The sequence below is a fragment of the Cervus elaphus genome, chromosome X, assembly GCF_910594005.1.
Source record: "Cervus elaphus chromosome X, mCerEla1.1, whole genome shotgun sequence".
Taxonomy (NCBI): domain Eukaryota; kingdom Metazoa; phylum Chordata; class Mammalia; order Artiodactyla; family Cervidae; genus Cervus; species Cervus elaphus.
In genome coordinates, this window is record NC_057848.1 from 67,197,508 (window position 1) to 67,220,848 (window position 23,341).

The window sequence follows — 23,341 nt, forward strand, 5'->3', positions numbered from 1 at the left end:
ACTGAAACTCTCACATATTGCTTGATGGAATGAAAGATGATGCTGACAATTTGGAAAATGGTATAGCAATTTCTTAAAATGTTAAATGTTCATTTAGCATTAACCTGGCATATAATTTCACTCCTAGGTATTTACCTCAAAAAATGCAAACACGTGTCCAGGCAATGTGGTGAGTGAATGAAGAAAATGTGATACAGCCATACACTAGAATGTTATTTGGTAATAAACAGGAATGAAGTATTAATATATGCTGCCCATGGATTAAACTCAAGAACATGCCAAATGAAAGCCAGACAGAAAGAAGGCCACATATTGTGTCATTGCATTTATATGAAATGTACAGAAATGCCAAATCTATAAAGGAAAAAAAAAGTAGATTGGTAGCTGCATTGAGCTGGGGATGGGAGCAGAAAATTTTGGCAAACAGACATGAGGCATCTTTTGAGGATGATAGATATGTTCTAATATTAGACTGTAGTGATAGTTGCCCAGCTCTGTAAATGTATTAAGGATCTTTAAATTATACACCATTAACATGGTGAATTTTATGGTATTTAAATTATATATCTTAATAAAACTGTTTCTTCTACCAAATTATCTTACCGAAGGTCATCATTCTTTGCTGCACTTTCTTGCATTTACTAAGTGCATTACTATAATCAGCAAATTGCATGTTGAGTAGTACAGAGCAACTCAGACTATTATACAACTCATGCTTTAGAGACTGGGTCTTCCTAACCACTCCTTACTCCATGTTATTTAGACCTGGGATATTCATCTCTATTCCGAAATTCTGATCTTCTCATGGTCAGTTAAGCGTCACATGGCAACTAATACACAGCGTTTACCTGTTCCTTGAACTGAGTTTCAAGTTTCTTGAATTTCAGTTTCATCTGAGACCTTGAGGCATAAAATGACAATTAATGGAATAGGGGTGATTAAGCATAGCTAACACGGAGGATTAGCCTGGATAATCACATCCTGATATATAGATAATTGGCTTCTAAAGAGGATGTCAAGAGAACATAATTAAATGTGTATTTTGGCTTTGAAGTACATGTGATAATTTAATAGCTTGTTTTTATCTCTTTTCAATTTCCAAGAGGAACTGAATCATCAGAATTAATAATATCTGTATCTTATAACTTTTACAAGGTTCAAGTGAGATTATCTATAAATACCCACCAAGCAGTCAGTCTGTCACGTAAGTAGTTTTTAAATTTTAAGAATCATCATTGCTGCTACCATTGTCTGAATTTAATATTAAATATGATTAATATCTTTGGTTTACAGAAGAGAAAACTTATAGCTTCTGGAAGGTAAGTGACTTTTTAAATTCCCATATTAAATGATTTGCCTATAGAATCTCTTTATTATCTCTTTACCTTTATTGACTGTTTTTTTTTCTATTGACTGACTATTCTAATAACTCTATTGAGTTATTATAACAAAATAACTCCCATTCTCTATCTCAAATGGAACTAGCTAAAGATATGTAATGAAAATTAGCAGTTGCATTCCCACCCACACCAACCTTCTGTGCCTCACATTTCTTAAAGTAAGAAATATTAACAATGTGGTATATTTCCTGATTGTTCTCTTAAGATATATATATGCATGTATGTATTTAAATATACCCAGAAAAAAAAATTTTTATTGTTTTTTTTTGTAAATTCAGGATGACTATATGTTACTTTCCAAAATTGGAAGCTGATTATGTGATTAACTTTAGTAAAAATTCATAAATACATTCTAAATAGCATTTCAAAAGTCAGCAGTGAAAATGTTTTTTATATTTAACTATTTTATTTTTAGAGATGGACCTGAACATTCTAAACTCCTTCAGTGATCATTTTCTTCTCATATTTGATTTCTTTACTCAGACAAGTCTGTAATGTAGAATTAACAACTATACTACATTTTTATGTCTGTGAAGATTAAGCAAGGTAATCCACTTAAAAGCACAAAGTGTACTGCTTGTCAGTTATAGAAGAATTAAGCTATTCCTTTTCATTTTTAACCACTTGCATTTTCTCTCTTCAATGTCTTATTTAAAGGCAGCTATTTGCTCATTTTGAAATAGTAAATAATGTAAGATGTAAAGTGTAATAATCTCCTATCACACCCTATATATTTATCTAATGCTTTTATAAGCAATACAAATTGTTTAGTGTATATCCCCCATACTTTTCTGTATGCTAGAAAGAAATCCTAATATATATATACACACACACATATATACACAAACACTAAAGTATTTGAGAATTTTTTTAACAATGGGAAATATTATATAAAATGATTTTTTCATGTTTCATCACACTATAAAATCTAAGTATATCACAGATGCCTATCTAAGCCAGACTGCTTTATGAGTTAATATTAGAAATGTTTGAAAATTATAAAATTTAAATGTTAACCCATGTGAACTGAATTTGGGTATATGTTTTAAATGAAGGATTTATGTGTGCTTTTCTGATGGATATCAACTGTACTGCAGCTACCTCTCAGATAAATTGTGATGACTAATGACTGAGCCAGTGGCAAAATGTCTAAATTATTATGGCTTTATAGTAGAGTAGCTATTATTCAATTTATTTTCCTATTCGACTTATTTATTGCTTCTGTGTCATGTATTACCAATTTATTTTTGGAGTTTACCATTACTTCACTTCATTAAATTTACAAAAATTAAGTTAGGCTATGTTAGGACTTTTAATTTTAAAGTAACTATAAATTAATTCAGGAAATATTAACAATTTAACAATATTGAGCCTTTTCTTTCCATATGTGTTTATCATTTTTGAAACTTCTTTTTAAAATCTTTCTGTGAAAGAAATTTCATTTGTCTTGTGTCCTTGAAAATACCTGATAGGTTTATCCCTTTGAATTTTTATATTGTTTTCCATTTTGTTTTTGTTTCTCCATTACTGGTGGTTTTATTTTGGTAATTGATAAAGCTATTGGTTATTATATAATTCCTGTCTACCTACCGCCTTCCAGAGCAAACTATAAGTTCTCAACATGAATTTCTATGTCTTCCTAAGTGAGTGATAATAGCTGTCTTCATGAATCACAATTAAAATAATCCTCTACACACATCATCCCCAAAATATGGGCCTTAGGTTCATCTCTCAAACAATTCAGGTGATACTTATTTGGAGATTATGCCTAATATGGGCCTCTTGAATATTTGATACTCTTCTGTATTTTGGGATCCAGGCTCTCACAAAGCAAATTTATAGTGACTTTGGTGCCAACTCACCCAGGGTTGTTGACAGCCAACTGAAAGCCAAACAACATTGAGATGTCAATTTAATAATGGGACTTAATATTAGCTACTAAATAGATTAATTCAAGTTCCTTATATGTTGGTAAATTTTATTAACAATTACAAAACTTTAAGTACAAAACTAAGTTTTTGGCAACAAAACTATATATTAACAAACGTTCAAATATATTGCTATTTTGTTGTTGCTTTGCTCTTAACAATACAGGATTAAACATGTCCTCAATTATTTTTTCTATCTTAATAACCCATAATTACCATAATTTTTCTATTTTAATGTGCCATCTGGTGGGTCAAAAGACCAATTAGCTTTCTTTGCTGATAGCTTTTCTAAAAAGAAAATTTTAAAGGTATCACATGTGGTATGGGTAACTAGTGTTTCATATAACTTAAAAGAACTGGAATTTGGAAATGATGTATAATATGTAATTTTAGGTAAGTAAAGTGCTAAAGTGTTGCAATTAACTTCTCTGTTGTTATATATTATTTAATTATTTTCACATTAAACATTTGATAAATAATCAATGGACTGAGTTGCAGTGGAGAATATATCCTGATACTTTTGTTTAATTGTCCAACTTAATGGAAGCCTAACCTTAACAATTCAGGTTTTCCAGGTGGCTCAGTGGTAAAAGAATCCTCCTGTCAATATAGGAGATGTAGGAAACATGGGTTCGATCCCTATGTTGGGGAGATTTCTGGGAAAGGATGAGGCAACCCACTCCAGTATTCTTACCTGGGAAATCCTGGCGGGCTATGGTCCATGGGGTCGTAAAAGACTCGGACATAGCAACTAAACAACAACAGCAAACCTTAACAATTACTAACAGCATATGAGAATTTCCTGTTATCATTTTCCTCCCATATAGATAGATAGATAGATAGATAGATAGATAGATAGATAGATAGATAAATAGGTAGATATATTCACCCATAATATATAAACATGAAGACATTTTTTACATTGTTTTATTTCACAAAAAGGAAGTCATGATTATACTTGTTTATAAAGCTGCTACTTGTTTTTCTCATTAACAAATAATTAAGGATGTACTTGTTAGTAGATTTTTATTTGGCTGATATTTACAAGCACAGTCTTTAAAAATGTGGGTAATGTATCCATTTAATGGTGAGAAGTGAGTTGCAAGTGTTGAATTTTCCCATATCCATTTGAGCTATTGCTCCAATGGTTCTTTTAATGATTGTGGCTTTATAGTACAGTTTAATGGCTTTATATATATATATATATATATATATATATATATATATATATATATATATATATAGAGAGAGAGAGAGAGAGAGAGAGAGAGAGAGAGTACAGTTTAATGGCTTTATAGTACAGTTTATTATTCATTGGCATTCTTCATTTGGTTTCTTATATGTATTTACATTTGCTTTTTCTTGCATGTAGGCTGTAACAATACTATATCCAATGTCTCAAAAACAAAATCACTTTCAAATTATAATTTGATTAGCTATTTTTCAATACATTCTTTTCCCATCCAGACTCTATTCCATTTGTGAACACACACACAAAAGGACAGTATTTACATACAATCAATATATTTTTAAATGTTTAAATTTATTCATCGACAACTTTTCAGTTTTTCTTTCTGCTGTGGATAGAGTCTTCTACAAACTATTTTTTAAAATATTTATTGATGATACGTAGGCAAGCCACTGTATTTACTTCCTTAAATGCTTTTCTAACCAAATTATATTACTGACAAAAATTTTTCAGTGGCTTTTCTTAGTTCTTTTAGGTGATTAATAATATTCATTTGCTTGGGACATTGGGATATTAAGACCAAACTACACACTACATCATTGTAATCAGAATGTTTCATTAATAGTCCTATGAAACAAGCCAAGCAGAGCTTTGATTTTAGGGCTTATGACAACAACCTGGTTCAACTTCATATCCCATAGGTAACAAAGTCAATTTTTAACAACAAATCAAATGTGCTTTTTTAAAAAATATTTTGGCTCTGCTCTGTGGCTTGTGGGATGTTATTCCCACATCTGTCATGATAGCACAGAGTCCTAACCACTGTACCACCAGGGAATTCCCTCAAATGTGATTATTAAATGTGTATTTTTAATTAAATTTAATTTTGTGATAATAAAACCATTTATGTTTCTGTTATTACTTTTCAGATTCCAAAATGGTCTTTACATATGTTGCCTCACTGAATTCTCTTGATACACAATTCATAATATTTTTATAGATAAGATTGTTGTGAAGATCAAGGTTGATAATCTACATATAAGCATTAAGCTCTCTGCCAGAAATGTAAGTAAGCATCAAATGTTAGTGATTACCATTATCATCATTTTTTCTTATTTGCAACAACATATTGGATAACTGATCTATGGTATCATTTTTATTGTTTCCCACAATAATTTTCTTTTTTTTCTTTTTTCTATTGTCCATCCAACTTGTATTTCCAAAGTGGAGAATCAGAATCCTGATTCAGTGATGAAAATTTTCTTTGCTTAAAATCCATATTACATTTGATTTTTTTAATTTACTTTTTAATCAGGGGAAAATTGCTTTAGAATGTTGTGTTGGTTTCTGCCCTACAACAGTGCAAATCAGCCATAATTATATATATATCACTTCCTTCTTGAGCCTCCCAATTCTCCCCCATCCCACCCCTCTAGGTCATCACAGAGTGCCAAGCTGGGATCCCTGTGTTATACAGCAACTTCTCACCAGCTGTCTATTTTACAGATAGTAATGTATATATGTCAATTCCACTTTCTCCATTTTTCCTACTCTCTCTTTCCCCCACTGGGTTCACAAGTCCTTTCTCTATATCAGCACCTACGTTCCCTCCTTGCAAGTAGGTTCATTAATGCCATTTTTATAGACCCCCACATACATGCATTAATATGCTGTATTTGTTTTTCTCTTTCTGACTGACTTCATTCTGTATAACAGGCACTAGGTTCATCCACCTCTCTAGAACTGACTCAAATTCATTCTTTCTTACCCCATAATAATTTTCTTAATAACATTGCAAATGATTTTTCACCATTATCAGTGATACCTGGCAACGGAATCTAATAATAAAAACAGAAGTAATACCTTCTCTATTACCCTTCATTTCATACTTCTTTAATCAATATTAATTACCTAGTTCATTTTATTCAACATTTGACACATTTAAAAATAGATATAATATTTCCAATTTGCATGTATGCAGGCAAGTCATGTAAAGAATCAAATAGTATTATGATACCAACATTTAAGTTTCTCTGTCTTGTCAAAGCCAGTGCATAAAGTTTGGCCTTGGCAGCTTCTGAAAACACAAGATCATGTGTGTTTTTCTAACTGACATCAACTCTTGTCCATTAGCTGGAGTAATTTTCCAAGAGAGTGTTTGACCATGGCTACATCCTGATCCTGTGACTCACTGGAGACCTTGAAATAAAATAGCATTTTACCAAGTAGAATTAACCTTACATAATCCATCTTTTTCATTAAATAACTCACCATGAACTTCCACCTAAGTGAAAGTAATTAACACCTTTTATAATTTCTAAAATTTTCTAACTCTGAATTTTAATGGCCACAGATTGAGTTAGTCTATGTTATAAATTGAAAATATATCTGTGGATATCTACTTCTGTTAAATACCTATTTTATGCAAGAGCAATTCAACTCTTAATTCAATTTATTGATCTTTGTCAATAATTGAGCCAATAGTACAAGGTTTTCATTTACTGTGGCATTACAATACCATTGAAGATCTGGTGATTCAAATCCCTGCAATACCCTCTTATTTAAAGATTTCATGAAATATTCCACACATCAATTTTAGACACTAATCTAAACATTGGCTTCCAATATTTATAAAAGTGTCATTTTGGGATTTTGTTGAGAGTTTAGTTAAGTTATTCCATGATATTACTGACTTGGCATCCATTTTGTTCAACCAAATGGCCTGAGGGGGCCTTACATAGACCCTAGTCCCTCGTGCAAGCACATGCCCTACATAGCAGCTGGTAAAGTCATAAATGAATATAAGTTCCTGATCCAACTTCCCTAAGAGTCCTTGTGATCAACAGTCTCCCCTCTTATGTGCTGATTAGACAAGACACCCGTGGGGCTTATCAAAACTCCACTCTTTTGACTTGAACTGATCCATCTAGCCATAACCTGGAAATCGCAAAGCATTCCACCCGTGGACCCTAATAAAGGCATGTGCCCCAGGTCCTGTCTCTCCCTCTGTCTTGCCCTCCACATGTGACCCCTCGAGGAGTGCCGGGTGAGTAAGGACCTGTGAGTAAGAAACTAATCAATTTCAATTTCTGTTGTGATCTGACAGTTTGTACTCCACTTAACAAGTATTTAATTTGACAAATTCATGACAGCCTTTTATTCTGGGATGACTTAAAGGAAATCCAAGATTTTTCTGAGACACAGTTTTCGCCTTTCTAATATGCAAAATTGGACGTTTTAATTTGTGAATGTGTCTATCTAAGTGTGTGTGTGTTGTGTACTTTTAAAGAGGGTGTGTACACAAATTTGAGGTATGTTGTGATAATATGATGGCTTATGTTTCTAAGTTGCTTTTAGTCTTCCAAAAGAATTTCCTCATTGACACCTCATGGCAATCCTGTGATGTAGAATTAATAATATTTTCTAAATCATAGGATTGCTGTGAGGATCAGGTGAGATTATCCATCAATTAATACTAACACAAATGATCATTATTCTAATTATTTTTATTTACTTTTATTTAACTTTATATATTGAAGTAATTTTACATTCAAAAGGGATTGTGAAAATAGTAAAAAGAATTCCTGTGTGTCCTTCATTCAGGTTCCTTTTATGGTAACAACCTACATAACCATAATACATATTATCAAAATTTGGAAATTAACATTAAGAGAATACTATTCATTAGACTAAAGACTGTATTCAGATTTTATTAGTTACTGCATGCACTCATTTTTCTCTCTGTGCAAGTTCTATGAAATGATGTTACATATATGGATTGGTATAACAACCACCACGATAAAGATACTGTTCCATCACCGCAAAGGAACTCTATCACACACATCACTTTATAGTCACACACTCCTCACCCACAACCATCCCTAAACTCTGGGAATCTGTTTTCCATCTCTACATTTTTTTCATTTAGATGATGTTATATAAATGAAGTCATAAATGTGTAATATTTTGAGGTTCTATTTTTTTTTACCTATGTAATAATCTTAAGCTCCATCTAACTTGTTTATCAATAGTTGATTAATTTGTATTGCTGAGTAGCACTCCAACGTTTATATGTGCCACTGTTTAACCATTCACTAATTGAAGGACATTTGTGTTATTTCCACTTTTTGATTATTATAAGTAGAGCAGCTATGAACATTAATGCACAACTGCTTTTGTAGGCAAATTTTTATTTGTGTGGGATAAATACTGAAAAGGATGATTGAAGAGTCATGTGTATATTTAGTTTTTAAATTATCTATCAAGCTATTTTCCAGAGCAGGAGTACCATTTTGCATTCCCCTCAGCAACATATGAGAGATCCAGTTTTTCTGCATCCTTGCCAACATTTGGTATCATCACTGTTTTTCAGTTGAGCTATTCTAATAGTATATAATATCTTACTGCAGTCTTAATTTGCATTTCTCTCCTGGATAATGATGTTGAGTATCTTTCTGTGTTTTTTATTTGTCCAGCAAAGTGGCATGCATGATCTCAATTCCTGGCCAGGGATCCAACTCATGCCCCCTGCAGTGGAAGCCCAGAGTCTTAACTACCGGATCACTGCCAGGGAATTACTAATATACAATATTTCAGTTGTGCAGGATGAATAAATTCTGAAGATCTAATGTACAGCATGGTGATTATTTAATACTATATTGTAAACTTGAAATTTGCTGACAGTAAATGTTAATTGTTCTCACAGAAAAAAAAAGATAATTATGTGAGGCAACATGTTAATTAGCTTGATTGAGGTAATCATTTCATAGTATATACATATAGCATCACTTTGCACACCTTAAATATATATAATTTTTATTTATAATTAAATCTCAATGATGCTAGAAAAAATAATATTCCTAAGGTATTTATCAAACGTCTTTTTCTCTTACTTACTTTCAAAATATCTGGTTATTATTGCTAGAGACACAGAAGAAATCTAGGTTCAGAGAAACTGATGTTCCTTATTACCTCTTCTGATGGCAATTTGCACTCCACTGTTCTTTTCTTTGGCAATCATCATTATGCCATACCCTCCCACAATCCTTAAAAAAAAAAAAAAACCCAACCCACTGAAAGGTTGTTGTTGAACCTCTAAAAGATGCCTGGATTCTTGGCCTCCGGAGGAGAAGAATTCATTCCGGGGCCAGAGACGAGGCTTGATCGCTCAAAGCTTTTGTGTAATAAAGTTTTATTAAATCATAAAGGAGATAGAGACAGCTTCTGACATAGACATCAGAAGGGGGCAGAGAGAGTACCTGCTTGCTAGTGTTAGCAATGGAGTTATATACTCTCCAATGAATCCAAAGAATGTCTGGAGGTTGCAAAGACCTCAACAGACCTACTCTCATAATTTACATTTTAAGATAACAGGATTAGCCAGAAGGTTTAATCCAGAGACTGTCCTCAGGCAGGATACATTATTGTTATATAATCCTAAGGAATGTAGAGGGGAAAAAAAAGTTTGCCCTTTCTTCCTCCTTGAGAATTCCAGACCCCTGTCTCCTTGGGGACCCCTAGACTTCTTATAAACCTACCTAGGAAATGACTCTCTCATTCCCCCCTTTTCTTTCAGAAGAATTATGTTGCCAAGGGAAAGGGGTGTCATTTTCATTCCATAACTACTTCCTGTTGTTTAAGGATGTGGTCCCTAAATTGTTGAGGCAACATATTCTCCTAACCCTCATATTGAGGGTCTCTGATCCTGGGGCCCCAAGTAATAGTTGGAGGAGGCTGTGGCACTTTAGGAGTTTGGACAACTCTTTGTAACTTAAAAGCTTTTAGACAGTTAGAAAACCCCATTATATAGTTAGAAACGTAAGGCAAAATAGTCATTAAACCAAGTAAAAATCAAAATGAAAAGTCACATTATGTCCATAGTTACATCAGTCCATCTTAGGGTTGTTAGATGTCATCAGTTTAAGAAGAGGCATCACATGCAATTGTTGTCGAAGGCGTTTGCAGATTTGAAGAAAGTCTTTTCCTTGAAGTGGAGTTGTCCACCATGGGAAGCCTTTCACTGATGAAGAGGGGGGTGCTCCACAGACCCAGCAGTTAGACTGATTATGAAATGCAGCGTAGGAGTGAGCCCAGGACAGGAAGGCATTGTCTTTTTTTTTTTTTTTTCCAACACCACAGTTTATTTTTTATTTTTTATTTTTTTTTTTCCCAGTGGGTATTGTCTTGAAGATCAAACAGCAGACTCAGGATATTTGGAGTCAGCAGAAGTAGGCTCACATAGATTATCTGGCCTATCTTTTGGCTCGTCCAGACAGTTCCATTACAGAAGCAGATTGGGAAGAAAGTGGGCCAGGGGCTTCAGTAAGCATGGAGTAAATTGCACCAGTATCTAAAATGAAATCAACAGATTGCTCCCCCACAGCTATCAATACCCATGGTTCCTCAGGTGTAATTAGGATGGGAGCTTGTGTGAGGACCCCCGGGCACTTTCAGTCCTGATTGTCTTGAGAGTCTGACCCCTGAAACCTACCCCTCTGGGGGCAGTTTCTCTTCCAGTGTGGTCCTTTGAGGACTGGACATAGAGCTGGGGGCAGCTTAGATGCCTGAGGGCAATCCCACTTGAGGTGCCTCTCTTTTCCACAGTAATAGCAAGCCCATCCCTTTTCACCTGGGTCCCTCTGGGCATTTTTTTCAGGCTGTTTAAGAATGGTTTTCATAGCCATTGCGAGGTCTTCTGCCTGTTCCTTTGTCTTTTCCTGCCTTTCTTTCTTTTCCTCATATTCCCTACCATAATAGACTGTCTGAGCCAGTTGTAACAGATTATCTAAAGACTGATTTGGTCCATATGCCCGTTTTAATAGCTTGCGAAGGGCTTCTCTCAGTCTATCTAGGAATTTACCAGGAGTTCCCTTCTCCTCCAGTTCTATGTTTGCCAATTTACCATAGTTTAAAAGCTTATCATGTGCTTGCCTGAGTCCTTCAAGAATACATCTGACAAAATGACTCTGATCCCATCTTCCTTTAGCCCCAGTCTGGTTCTGTAATTGGGACTGCCTGATTCCCAGTGGGGAGGGTGGTTATCTTGTCCTCCCTCTTCCCTACTGATTCATTACCAAGCCATTCATCTCCATAAGCAACCGCTTTTCCCAAAACTCGAGTTTTTGAGTTGGGAGTCAGTGTTTGTCCCAAGATATATATCACATCTTTCCAAGTAAGGTCATAAAGCAGAGTAACACCTTTAAAATCTCTGATATATTTTTCTGGGTCCTCTAAGTAGTCTCCCAGATTCCCCTTGATCCTTTGTATTTCTTGATAAGAAAAAGGCTTATTAACTCTCATAGACTGATTATTTCTCCCCGTGGGTGCTTCATGAAGAGACAACAACTTGTGTGGCTGTTCCACAGTCTCTTTGGCTGCTCTTCGCATATGATCCCAGGGATAGGTTGGAGAAACCTGCTTTTCTTTACCTCTTTGTCTCCTGTCCTCCATCTCATCTAGCAAAGTAAGAGGACAGGAGGGAGCTCAAGGAGTCACACCCAAATCTATACCCTTAGGACATAAGTCTGACGTATTTCGCAGAGAGAAAAAGGGCAACACATATGCTACTTCTACCCATTTCCCTTGTTTTCTACAGAACTGGTCTAATTGTAAAACAGTTACTATACTTAAGAGACCCTCCAACTGGCCACCATTTGCCATCCTCCAGTGGGTACTGTGGCCATGTAGTATCACATAGGGAGATCAGGTGTGTCTTCTTTAAGCCCTGGGGATCAAATCTATCCCAGTTTTTCAGGATACAATTCAAAGGAGTGAGGCTGGAATTGTTAGCGCCCATCTAGAAGAAAGAATAAAAGTGACCAGCACCCTCTTTCTACCGGAGGTGTCCTTCCCTGCTCTAGATGGGGATGTAGACAGACTTTACACCAAAGTTTTTCTTTCCTGGTCGGACTTAGTCTGTCCCTTACCAATGCAGGCAACATACTCATCCCTCCCGTTTCTACCACTGAGGTGGGGTGGAGATGCACCAGGGGTAGACCTGATGGCATCCCTGACTGACGTCCAGCTCCTCACCATTAAAACCTTGCTTGCCTCTGATGCCACCCAGGGTACGACCAGAGCAACCTTCTGGAATGCCCCCAGGCTAGACTGCTGTGGGAAACATTTGTCACCTGAGTGCCTGTGCACAACCCTGAGTATATTCCTGACCACAATAAGACGGATATGAACATAAAACTGAGATGTTCCTTGCAAGCATCACCACACCAGTATAAGAGCCTCCTCTGGTCCACTAAGAGCCAGCGTTACCAAAGGGGGAAAACAAAACAAAACAAAACAAAACATTGCAGTTCCAATCTGAGTAACCTAGTTCCAATCTAAGTAACCTTTAACCTCAGAGATGCTCTTGTAGCTAGAGCTCCATCTAACTTCCAAACATTCGATTCCTAGCGAGGCTAGGTGCTTCCTGACTACCAATCCAAGTTTGGGATCTAAGTAACAGCACGCAGTAACAGCATAGATCTCAAGTCCCTTGGAAGTCTATGATGCGACAGACTAGGTTAGTATTTCTAATTTCCAAGGAGTTATGAAATGGTCAAAGAGACCGAAAAGTTTGACCAAGAAAGGAGAGTTCGGTCCACATGTTTTGCCCATTTCTGGTCACTCCCCGAAGGAGACGTTGGGTGCTTCTTGGCTTTGGCATGTCGGTATAAACCCCTGACAGGTTTCTGCCATAAGCCATATGAGGTCACCGTGGAACCACAGAGCAAGGCTACTAACTTGCGTCACACAGGGTGTTTCATTCATTCACGCAAGCACAACATAGAGTTAGTAAAGTACAGCAGGAAACGTATTCGCTAGGAGAACAAAGAACTAGAGCTCCAAGCATCCTTACCTTGTCCTGAAGAATCCCGGAGGAGCCCCCAAGATGAAAGGTTGTTGCTTAACCTCGAAAAGATGCTAGGAGTCTTGGCCTCCGGAGGAGAAGAATTCAATCCAGGGCCAGAGATGAGGCTTGATTTCTCAGAACTTTCATGTAATAAAGTTTTATTAAATTATAAAGGAGATAGAGACAGCTTCTGACATAGACATCAGAAGGGGGCAGAAGGAGTACCCGCTTGCTAGTGTTAGCAATGGAGTTATATACTCTACAATGAATCCAAAGAATGTCTGGAGGTTGTAAAGACCTCAACAGACCTACTCTCAAAATTTACATTTTAAGATAACAGGATTAGCCAGAAGGTTTAATCCAGAGACTGTCCTCAGGCAGGATGCATTATTGTTATATAATCCTAAGGAATGTAGAAGGAAAAAAAAAAGTTTGCCCTTTCTTCCTCCCTGAGAATTCCAGACCCCTGTCTCCTTGGGGACCCCTAGACTTCTTATAAACCTACCTAGGAAATGACTCTCTCACCACTCACGTTTACTTATATATACATTATACCTATCCATACAGCCAAAAGAACTTTTTTATTTGTTGGTTTGTTTTACAATGAAAACATTAAGATACTTTGTTCATTATAAAATATGTAATGGGGAATTAGTACATTTCTAGAGTATAGGTTTGCTGTGAAAATGAAGTGGGCATAATCCTTCTAAAACACTGTGTATGGACTTTCTTCTGGAATAAAAACAGACTGGGAAATTTCTGACAACCTTCTCCATCAAGCCCCACTGCTATTGCCAAACAAAACTGAAAGTGAACACAACAAACAACACATTATCTAGAAAGGCAGGGAGATACTATAGAAATAAGATCTGGAAGAAGGAAACTGGTGGAGGAACTCCTGGAGAAGATATGGGCTGGACCAGGGTGATAGAGGTGCCTCTCCCTTCCCCCACCTACCTTAGAGGGACATTCCGCCCAATGTGTCCACAGTGGGAGCTGTTCCAAAAAAGCAGCCTTGAGAGAGGAAGGTGTTGCTGAGACCATCTGGACAGGATATATGACTGAACCCCATTAAGGATTCTATGTAAACTTTTTAAGATTCAGGCAAGTGGGGACACATACAGCAGAGGCAAGCCTTGTAGGTAAGTTCCCTCACTTAGTAAACTTGCCCCTGACATTCTGATCCCTGGGTCAGGAAAATCCCCTGGAGGAGGGCATGGCAACCCACTCCAGTATTCTTGCCTGGAGAATTATATGGACAGAGGAGACTGGCGGGCTACAATCCATGGGGTCTCAAAGAGTTGGACACTACTGAAGTGACATAGCATGGACCCACGCGTCTGGAACGTCTAGCTCTTTTTTCCCTCTCTCCTTGCCCTCCCTGTAGGGGGAACCTGTTTGTGAACCAACAGAAACCCAGAGAGGTAAGCCTGGCATTTGAGTTTTTTTCCAGAAACGTGATCATTCTCTATGTCTCTGTGGTTCCCCCTCGCTGTCTCAGAAAGGCATACTGGTGGCCTTTGGGATGGATGCCACTGATTTTTCTCTGCCAGAGATGTGAATTTTTCTTGGCTTTTTAACAGGAGAATTTGGTAGGATTCCTGCAGGCAAAACTCAGAAGTGTGGAGGGCTCCCTAAGACTGCAACCCCTAAGAGTTCCTCTCTGTCACACTACTTTATACCGCTTCCAGTAATTTTTCGAAGTTATGGATTAAGCGTTCTTATCACTTGCTGACTCTACTGGCATCTAATTCAAGTAAACTGGTCTCAGCTGTTGTCTGTATTCACTTTTCTCTCCAGATTTTGTGATAGTGGTTTGCCCAGCCAATTTTATTCTCCAGTGGTTCCAAGGAAAGTCACTGGTTTCAGTTTGTTCAGTTTTTTTTTTCCTTATATGTATGAGAGTGATAGTTACCAAGTTCTTTACATGTTGGAGCTGAAATAGGACGGTATCTTTGTTTTTTAGTATGATATGCTTATTTGTTTGAGGTTTTTGTGTGTGTTTATTCTCTGAGCTTCTTGCATCTCTGGTTTGTTGTCATTAATTTTGGAAAATTCCTCACCAGTGTTTCTCCAGACTTTTTTTTTTTCTGTCCTTTCTGCCTTTCTTTTCAGAGTCCAATTGTACATATCTAAGATTTATTTAATATTGCACCACACCTATTGGCATATTCCAAATGTCTTAGCTCCTAGATAACTCATGATTAGGACCAAATATCACTGTTGGAAAAACGCAGAATTTTCAGAGTAATTCCACAGATTTAGGCTGTGAAAAAGAAATGAGATCAGAACTGGTGAAAAGTGGAGGGAGAGCATTTAACAGGGAATATTGACTTGAGCAAAGGTATCAGCCTGTAATTGTAAGACATTTGTAGGGATCAGTGAATAGGACAATCTGCATATAGTATTCATTTTAGAAATGAGTAAGTTATGTGCCTTCTTTTTTAATACCTACTCACCCTTCAGAACTTGATTTAAATATCACATCATCCGGGAAGCATTTTCTGGACTCTCCAGAATAGTTTTAGTCCACCTGGTTTATGTTTTTGTAACACTTTACACCTATTTGTTTGTTTTTGTATTATCAATAGTAATGCTAAGTCACTTCCGTCCTGTTCAACTCTCTGCAACCCCATAGACTATAGCACACTAGACTCCACTGTCCATGGGATTCTCCAGGTAAGAACATTGGAGTGGGTTGCTATGCCCTCCTCCAGGGGGATCTTCCCAACCCAGGGATTGACCTTGAGTCTCTTATGTCTCCTGCATTGGCAGACTGGTGTTTTCTTTTCTTTTCTTTTCTTTTCTTTTAACCACTAGCACCACCTGTGGAGCACCAATAGTAGTAGCAGATATTTACTGAATGAGTACTATCAGCTAGGAATTGTATTAAGCACTTAAGAAGGAAATCATTTAAGTATGTTTAAAATTTGTCTTTTCCCCTCCACTGTATGTAACATAAAAGGACATAGCATTTATCATGTCTTTTTGTTCACCACTGTATTTCTCGTGCTTAATGTAGAGCTTGCCACATATTGGGTGCTTAATATATCTTCGTTGATGGGTTAAGTAGTTAAAAATGTTATTGCTAACTTTATTATTTACTCCTTGCTAATCTGCCTGCCGGTGACTTCCCTTATGACTCAGCTGGTAAAGAATTTGCCTGCAATGTGGGAGACCTGGGTTCGATCCCTGGGTTGGGAAGATCCCCTGGAGAAGGGATAGGCTACCCACTCCAGTATTCTGGCCTGGAGAATTCCATGGATTGTATGGTCCATGAGGTCATCAAGCGTTGGACACGACTGAGCAAATTTCGCTTTCAATATGCCGGCCAGTGCAGGAGACACAGGAGAGTTGGATTCTATCCCAGTTTCGGGTGGATTCCCTGGAGGAGGGCATGGCAACCCACTCCAGTATTGTTGTCTGGAGAATCCCTTGGACAGAGAAGCCTGAGGGGCTACAGTCCATGGGGTTGCAAAGAGTCAGAGGCGACTGAGCATGCATATGCACACACTGGCTAATGAAGATGACTTTCTTTCTAGTCTACTGGATTCATATGTTGAGATTGCTAAATTGACTACTTAGGTCAATACTTAAGGCTAGTAATTCTGAAAACTCCTTGAAGGGCCCTGTGGTACTTTGAATGATTTTGGAGTTGTATGAGGGAAAAATAACCACTGACTATTTTCTTTGGGCCACATATCATGTGTGGAGTAGCTGCCACTTTGAAATGCTTTGAATTTTTAAATGATTTTATTTGAGATTTTAAAGGTAATTTAACCACGAGTTCCTTATTCAAAACCAATCTTAATGCATAGTGTTGTCAAAATTATATTCTTGCCTTGTGTTCACATATGTATGCAATTCTACTTGGTTGAAAATACCTTGGTATAATAATGAAAATTTATGAATCCATTTAATAACCATGTATAAGAAATAACCGTAATTCTCCTGTCAGCAAAATGTTAGTCTTTTTTTTTTTTTTTTTTTTTCTTCTCAGTGACCTAGATACACCCAATCCCTGTGAGAGTTACTCTGAATTTATTTTGTGAAAATCAATATCAGTTTTCCCTTGGTTATTTCTATAGGGAATTTTTTCTCTCTGCCTTCCATCTATCCACAGTAGAAACTTTAGACAGAGATAAATAATATGACAAGATTTCCAGGTTCATCTCCTAGAAAAGAAAGGAATTTTTCATATTGGTTCATTAAGTTGAGATATTCTATCCTGAGCAAAATCCCAGGCTAGCCGTTGGTAGCTGATGTTCAAAATACATAAAAATAGATTTAAATCATCTAGTATGATATTTGCATAAAATAACTTTTTCTCAGTAACTAATCATTGAATCATAATTTGGGTTCGTTAACATACCTAATGATACTTAGTTCCAAAAGATGAGCATAATAATTCCTTACATTTGCTTGGCACTTTGTAAATTCTAAAGATTTTCAAATCTGACAGCACAACTGGTCCTCATAACCACCCTTTGGGGTACTACGGTGAGTGTACCCGACATTGTATTGGCTCATGAAATGTTCATTCCTTAACTCTGTCTCTTTTATATTCTTCTACCAGAGGTTGGCAAAATGAATTCTTGGTTTTCCAGTTTCCCCTGCAACCAAGGCTGACTTTGTGGCATGTGTGTGTTTACTTGCTCAGTTGTTAAATCGTATCTGGCACTTTTGTGACCCCATAGACAGTAGCCCATCAGTCTCCTCAGTCCATGGGATTTCCCAGGCAAGAATACTGGAGTGGGTAGCCATCCTGTTCTCCAGGGGATCTTCCTGACTCAGGGATCCAACCTGCATCTCCGACACTGTAGGTAGATTCTTTACCACTGAGCTACAAGGTCGGGAAGCTCTGACTTTGTGGCATAGTTAATGACAAATAGATGAAAGAGAGAAAAAATTTAGTATTCTGAGAAATAATTTTGATTACTAATGAAAGAAGGACAGATGTCATGGGTGTAGTCTCCTTCCTTTACCCTCCCTGCTCATAACACACACATGTGATGCCTAGAAGTACACGGTGATGTTGGGGAGGAGGAAAGTTTCCTTTACCTTTCTGGGTCCTTCTGGCTGGTCTAATATTAACAGGAGAAAATCACACAAATTTTAGTAACATGTATATATAGTAGGGTGCTTCCCAGGTGGCACTAGTGGTAAAGAACCTGCCTGCCAATGCAGGAGACAGAAGAGAAGGGAGTTCAATTCCTGGTTCAGGAAAATCCCCTAGAGGAGGGCATGGCAACCCACTCCAGTATCCTTGCCTGGAGAATCCCATGGACAGAGGAGCCTGGTAGGCCACAGTCCATGGGGTCACAAAGAGTCAGACATGACTGAAGCGACTTAGCAGGCATGAAGGCATACATGGGAGACCCAGGAACATTGAGTAACTCACTAAAATGGCTGAAAAGTGAAAGTGAAGTCGCTCAGTTGTGTCTGACTCTTTGTGACCCCATAGACTGTAGCCTGCAAGGTTCCTTCATCCATGGGATTTTCTGTCACCTAAATACCATCTTCAGCTAAAGACAAAAGAGGATGTTGATGTAGTTAGTGGTTTGGCACTTCAAAAGGGAGAAAGGTAATTGACGTGGAGATGGAAAAGAAGTGTTTGATAAATAAATGTTTGCTGGGCCAGGTATGTAACCAGGAAGGGTTAATTTTGAATTTACAACCTGACCCCGCCCACCTGTGAAAGACTGACATTCTTGAATCCTTTGTGTGGGAAATGGCGCAGTGCCTGGTGCACCTCATCTGCTGCTTACCTGCGCAGCCCAGAAATTCACATTTAGGAGTCTGGATCACAGAGAGAAATGACATTTTTGTTGACTTGACAGGAGATATTCCATTTCACACCACCCATGAAATGACTGTAAGGAAGTGAAACTAACACATCCCCTTACCTGAGGCTTGTCATTCTAGGAGATATTTGCAGGAATTAAATGGTCTTTTTCCTTTGTTTCCTCACCTCCACCCATCTCTGATATGTAAAAGAATCTGACATACAGGCCCCTACAAGATGGTCATTTTGACGTGCTAGCCTGCCATCTTCTCAGTTAGCTGGCTCCCCAATTAAAGTCCCTTGCTTGCCACAACACCTCATCTCTTGGATTCATTGGCCTGTTGTGTGGCGAGCAGAGTCAGTGAAACACAAAAAGGGATTTTAACAAATGGACATAACTAGGTCTGTCCCTGTCTATACACCTAGGCAGTTAGGGGTAAGGTTCTTCTTGGGTCTTTTAGTCCTTGATTGTTTTCACCTGGAAATAAAGCACAGGCCAAGAGACATTTGGGGGATGCAAGTTTTATTCCCCTACAGTAATGATGGTGAAGCACAAAGAAAGAGGTTAAGTCCTTTAATTCATTTCTGAGCACCTGAAACTGCTGATTTTTGGATTTTTGTTATTGTGAGAGAGAGGATAACTCCTATTTGAACCCTGTTATTCAGATGTTCTGTTTGCTAATACATTTCTAGCTAATGGACTTGACTCATCACCATTTAATAGGTGAGGACAATAAAATTTAAATGAATTAAATGGCATGTCTATTAACATAACAAGAGCAGGGGAGTGCTTCTTTAGCTTTCTGTGGATTTTAATATGCTAATACACTTAAAATATTTAAAATGGAATCTTAAGCTAACAAAATGAAAACGGTTATGCTTTTAAAAATAGAGAAAATCTGGAAAAAATATCTCAGTCACTCCTAGATTAGAACACATTACCTTTCTCTGGAGCTTGTTCTGAGCACTCACATTTTCTATCCTCATTAAAAAAATAAAAAACATAGGGATGTTAATCATTTCAGAAAATATGGGTACACCTCCCCATATTTAGAGTTCTTATTTTCCTTATGAGAAGAAATATCACAGATTATTCCTAGCTTCACCAATAATGTACCTATGGATTGTTTCCAGTTCAGGCTACTAAGAACAGTGCTACTATGGGAATTCTTTTCAGTGCCTTCAGGTGTGTGTATACATGCACTTTTGTATGGTATTTACTCAATAATGGAATTGCTGGACTACAGAGTATATATGCTTTCAGCTTTATTAAATGAGTTTTGTTTTCCAAAGTGCTTATGTTAATTGTGCACTTCCACCCATAGAGTATTAGAATCATATCTTTTCCACCATGGGCTATTATCAGATTGTAAAAATTTACGATTTTACAGAAGGAATGGTGCTAAAGTCCATGGGGTTACAAAGAGTTGGGCACGATGGAACGATTGAACTGTATTGAAAAATTTACCAGTCTGTAATGTGGGTAATGATCTCATACTGTGGGATTTTTGTTGTTGTTTCTGTTGTTTAGTTTTTATTTCATAATCATAAATTTAACATTGCAATCCAGCTAAACTTGGAGGGAGATAAAGAAAATATGGAACCCAAAGAACTGCAGTGAGATCACAAAGATTATAGGATATTTCGAGCAGATGGGAGTGAAGGGGTGCTCGCCTGAGCTACAAAAGAAATGGTCTGGTAGTTAAGTGGAATGCAAGTCAAATTTATTAGATTTGTCCACAGTCAGCAGTGGTCATCTTCTTAATGATCTTGCCATTCCTGGACCTAAAGTGCTCCATGGCTTCAACAACATTCATGTTGTCTTTCACCTTGCCAATGACAACATGCTTGCCATCCAACTACTCAGTCTTGGCAGTGTAGGTGAAAAACTGGGAACTATTTTGTATTGGGACCAGCATTTGCCATGGATAAGATACCAGGACCCATATGTTTCAGGATGAAATTCTCATCATCAAATTTCTCCCCGTGGATGGGCTTGCCACCAGTGCCATTGTGGCATGTAAAGCCACTACCCAGGCACATAAATCCTGGAATTAATCTGTGAAAGCAGGAACCTTTATAACCATATCCTTTCTCGCCAGTGCTCAGAGTATGAAAATTTTCTGCTCTTTTTGGAACTTGGTCTGCAGACAGTTTAAAGGGGATGCAGCCTAAGGGCTCTCTGTGTATGGCGATGTCCAAAAACATGGTGGATGTGAATTAGGCTGGGCAGTGCAGGAGGCTCAGGGTGGTGGCATCTGCAAGGCCTCTATACTGTGGTTTTAATTTATGTTTTCCTAGTTACTAATAATGTTGAACACCATTTCAAATGATTTTTGGACTGTGGAATTCCTCTGTTTTGAGGGAATTGTTCAAATCTTTTGTTCATTTTTCTGTAATTGTCTTTGTTGTCCATCTTTTTCTTATTTATTTGTAAGATTATATATATATAATAGAACTTGTTGCTGATTTTGAGCTTGTATTCAAGTTAACTCTACCTTGGTATATGTTTTAATACCCTGTGCATATCTTTGATTTTAACCCCTAGTTACATGCGGCTCTATCATCTCTGTAGCTGAGGTGAGAATGTTTATGGAAGAGAAATCCAATGGCTTGATTAGAATCTGGGAGACTGCGAGTCTCTGTCTGTGCAGGGTATTAATGTGTCAGAGCTGCCTATTCCAGGATTTCTCTAGAGGCTGGCAAGAGTCCTGAAACAGTTGTCATTTCTGTCTTGGCCGGTCTTAAATGGGGTTGGGAAGGTCCAAGCCTTAGGACCTGCTTTTCCTTTCTTACTGAAGATTTCCCACCAGAATACCGTGGGCTGTTACTTGCCTTGAGTTGGAAACAGTTTGCATTCACACCTGTAAATTTATTCATCCTTTTAATTTATGTAAGGTTTTTGTACGCAATTCTCAATTCTTTTAAGAGATGACAACAGACTTTGATTTTCTACTGTCATGTGAGAACATTAGGCCCCAGCAACGCGTCATTGTGAGGAAATAAAAAGTGCTGCAGTAAACTGAAAAAAAAATATATATATATATGTTTGATTCTAATTATCCCCAATAGTTATGTTTTATAAAGTCACCATCAACATTGAATTAGCAAATGATGAACTATCCTCTCTTAGAAAAAATATAGGATTAGGTTCCTGTAAGTCTCTGATGACATTTTCACCATCTGAAATGCCATTTCTGTTGTATAGGATCTTTGCCAATGTCCTTTTAAAACAAGCAAGTCTCATCTGCTTTGTAAATCTTCTTTTTCCATTACCCTTTTTCTGTACAACACTTAGTGGATACTTTAAAATTATTCCACAGCCTCCTGACCTACAGACCTGCTTCACCTAAAAGTTCAATGTTTTTCACACATATGGTTTTTTGAAATATGCAAGCCAATCAGCCAGCCTTTGTCAAGAAGGGTTTAACATTTTCCTAACCCTGGATAATGTGACTGTAAATGTCTTTGGCTTTCAGCCTCACAAGAATGCTGCCCACTATGCTTTTATTAATTGGCTATCATCTTACAAATACACAGGCTTGGTCACTTCTCCATGGCATCATCACATACTAGAGCTGTTACTTTAGCACATGTACATGTACTGAGCTGCCTCATGTAAAGATGGGTAAATTTCCTCTCCATTTTTCTGGATATACCAAATTACTGACTCATTAACTTTGAACCTATGAAATAAAATGGAGTTGCTTATGTCAAGGGGTCTTAGAGCTGGGAGGCCATTACCAAGGTGGATTTTATACATGTCCCAACCAGGTGGAACCATGAACTTTTGAACTGGGCCAAACTACAAACCTAGGGACACCTGCACTTGTCACAGTGAGGAACTTTACAGTCCTCTGTGATAAGGAACCCACCTGCAACGCAGAAGACATAAGAGACCTCGGTTCGATCCATGGGTTGGGAAGATCCCCTGGAGGAGGGCATGGCAATCCACTCCAGTATTCTTGCCTGGAGAATCCAATTGACAGAGGAGCCTGGCAGGCTACAGTCCACAGAGTTGCAAATAGTTGGACATGACTGAAGCGGCTTAACATGCATGCAGTAGTCTTAGCACTTAATCTTGTTGAGTCAATGCTACTGTCTGCCTCTAATTTTAATTAAAATTCCTTGTAGTGCAAACTTCTCTTCTTTGCCTTTAAAAGACCCTTTACTTCCAAGGGAGACACTGGGTTG

The 23,341-nt window shown here is 37.4% G+C and overlaps 1 pseudogene; it reads right to left on the reverse strand.

Annotated features, from left to right (window-relative positions):
• Window positions 1-20,874: 20,874 nt before the first annotated feature.
• On the reverse strand, window positions 20,875-21,355 carry LOC122690459 (annotated as a pseudogene).
• Between the last annotated feature and the right edge of the window lie 1,986 nt (window positions 21,356-23,341).